General features: G+C 36.2%; 1 long non-coding RNA gene across 1 annotated transcript; it reads left to right on the top strand.

Moving 5' to 3' along the window:
• Window positions 1-383: 383 nt before the first annotated feature.
• LOC141967878 (uncharacterized) lies at window positions 384-3,020 on the top strand. The gene is made up of 3 exons (XR_012634779.1): window positions 384-510; window positions 2,032-2,067; window positions 2,973-3,020. It is a non-coding gene; the product is annotated as an uncharacterized LOC141967878 (long non-coding RNA).

Genomic DNA, 3,020 nt, shown 5'->3' with positions numbered 1-3,020 from the left:
TTGTTAGGATTTTATTTTTTTTTCCCATTTTTAAATTCTTGAGACTTGTATGCTTAGAAAACCTAAGAGAACAAAATCACCCATGGCTACTAACATAAAGGACTTAATTCACACCTAGACTTTTATGTAAATGAATAAGTGAGAATTAGAGTAAAGCCTTCTGAAGTCAGTCAATTTTCAGATATCTGAGATGATTAAAATAAGACAGTAACCTAGCTCACTATTTTGTTTTGAAGGGTACTTATGTCTCCCTTGTGAAGATTTTTTTTTTTTTTTTTTTAACCTTATTCTCTGGCAATCACAAAGTATTAAGTGATAAGCCTCCAATCTTCTTTGACTGGGCCAGGCTGAGTGACTAACCACAATTGTAAATAAGAGGATGCTGTTCACAGCCGATGTGATCTTGTCCTAAAGAGGTGATTTAACAAATTGAAAGGAGGACAATGAAGAAAAAATACCACCAATTTCCAAAGGAGAGAGGAAAATGGAAAGTTTTACAGCTTTGCAAGGGTAAGGGGGAGTATGATACACATTTTTTCATAAGATTATTCTTTGTTACAGACAGAAAGTTTAGGTATCTAAAACTGAGAGAAATAGAAGGTAACGAGGAAATGAATGTCTGAAAATTGATCTGCTAGGGTAAAACTTCAGCACTTTACAGATTTAATACTTTATATTAACTTTCTCCTGACTTCATATTGAGTCTTTGCTGGACAGATCTGTATTTTTTGCTTAATATATTTTAATATTCTTTGTGAACTGTTAATAAGTCTAGGTAAAAGAAGGGATGTTTGACTGTAAACACTTTTTCCACATTTAAGGTATGGGAAGAAGCTAATAAACAGTGTGTGGTTGTAAGATCATGATATGGCATGAAGAAATGAGCTCCTGGAAGTACCATCTTACACTTCCTTTAATGGATTGGAGAGATGTTATATAGGTCAAGGAAGAGAAAAAGTTACTAACTAATTAGCATACACTCACACAGAAGGAATCTTTTCATCTCTACTTTTATTATGGCTTCCTAAGCCAAGAACAAACTAAGAGAAGACAGAAATTGCTTTTCTTTGTCAGTTACCTCAAATAATATATAAAAGCCTTGATTTTCAACAAATATAGCTGAATGCTAGAGGTTTCAAAAGTCTGAACTGCCAACATCTTAGTAAAAATCACTAGTTAGAAAAGAAATTATCACTTCTGGTGAAAGTAGGCTGTAAAGTGGACTTGATTGCTATATTTTCTGTTTGATCTGCTGGCCACACACGTAGACCTTGGAGACTGGTAGAACATGTGCTGACTTTCATTGTGCCACTACTCAGAGTACATTACAGAGTGCTGGGTTTTGGGGTGAAATTCTGATATTTGGTGCAAACTAGAGAATGAACAGTGAAAAGAATGAAAGAAAGAAAAAGGAATAGAGCTTGGTTTATTTCAGAAGAAGGTCTAGAAAATTTTTTTAAATTTAATAAATACATTTTATTTATTAGGAAATCAAGTTGTTAAGTCTATTCACACAACAATTTATGTATTTGAAAACTGCATAATCATCTGGAATAGATTTTCCAGAAGTTCCAGGTCAAGTGATTCAGGGGGATTAAATAAAGAGAGTGACTGTGTCAAGCTCCACATTCTGGATGATTCTATCATGTTATAGTGATTAAAAAAAACCCCAAACCATTCCTGATGAGGCACTGCTGTCATGAGCTGAGAAACACGGATTATATGTAGGAAGCCAGATTTTCATCCTAGCTGCACTGAAGTGCAGCTCTACTTCTGTAGAGTTATTCTAGATTTATAGTGGCTTAATCAAGATAAGACTCTGGTCTGGTGCAGCTTAGAATTAATCATATGCCGGTTTTGGTGCTCTAATATATGTGTTAGCACATCTGGGGCAAGGTTGGGAGGAGAGGGATTCTCATCTTGTTACCACACCCCAGTTCAGCTGCTGCCATGAAGATATTTCACTGAAATGTAGTTAATAACCAGTGAGCACTAATCAGAGACTCAGAATGTTTTATGTTTTCTTGGCAGCTTCTGATTGCAACATACCAAGGACTCCTTGTTGCGGTAAGCTTTATCTGGGGAGCACACAGCCCTTGCGTTTCCATCTCTTATGACCTTGTCAGCATTATATATGTGATCAGGAAGGAAAGAAGTACCCATGACACTCAGGCATTTTGAACACTCGGCAAGTGAAATAAGTTCTTAAACCGGGTGTTAAGACAACTCTCTCTTTTCATGGTCTGTGTCTCTCTCACTCCCCCCTTCTCCCCTCCTAAGTCCTTTTTGAAACACAGCCTTTTGATTTAGTCTTGCAGGCAGCTTTGATGAAAGCCACTCTATGCTTTTACACACATTCTGTCTAGTACAGGTCCAAATGAAATAGACCATGGTTAACTCAGGAGTACTAGCACATCTACCCACCCAGCCAATGAAAAGAAAGCGATCAATAATGACTATTTTATAGAAACTCCAGTAAGTGTGAGGAAAAAACCTGTGAGAGTAATGCAGTGTGGCAGTAATGCAGTGTGGGAGTAATACAGTATGGGAGTAATACAGTAAACCAGTGAAAGAAAACAATAAAAATATGTAAGGATTAACTTGCTTACCAATAGCTGCTGACAGGAATACAGTTATGATAATAGTTAGGATCATGAAAGCATTTCTGTATATGTCTGCATTAGTTTTCTCTCTTTGGTGTTTGCACATGAACTAGCTGAAGGACAAGGGAATAAAATGATCAGAAAATTAGCTTTTATTTTTAGTAGCGTTTGTGTTATGCATGTGTTTTACTGCTGCAAATGCACTTTGCACTGATTCAGGTTATTCTGTATATTTCTTTTCTTCTTTTCCTCCATGTCTAGTGTCAGCTTATACATTTTCACCTTATCAGAAGAATCACAATGGGATTTAAGTACTCTTTTTCTTTTGTACATTCTGATTAATTCCCTCTTTGTATTTTGCCTTCACAGAATCTTTCACACATTGATGACAGTCTGTCCCTCCTGAGCTTCTTTCTG

The sequence above is a fragment of the Athene noctua genome, chromosome 1, assembly GCF_965140245.1.
Source record: "Athene noctua chromosome 1, bAthNoc1.hap1.1, whole genome shotgun sequence".
In the NCBI taxonomy this organism is placed as follows: Eukaryota; Metazoa; Chordata; class Aves; order Strigiformes; family Strigidae; genus Athene; species Athene noctua.
Note: the sequence above shows the minus strand (reverse complement) of the source record. Positions and strands in the feature narration are given on the sequence as shown.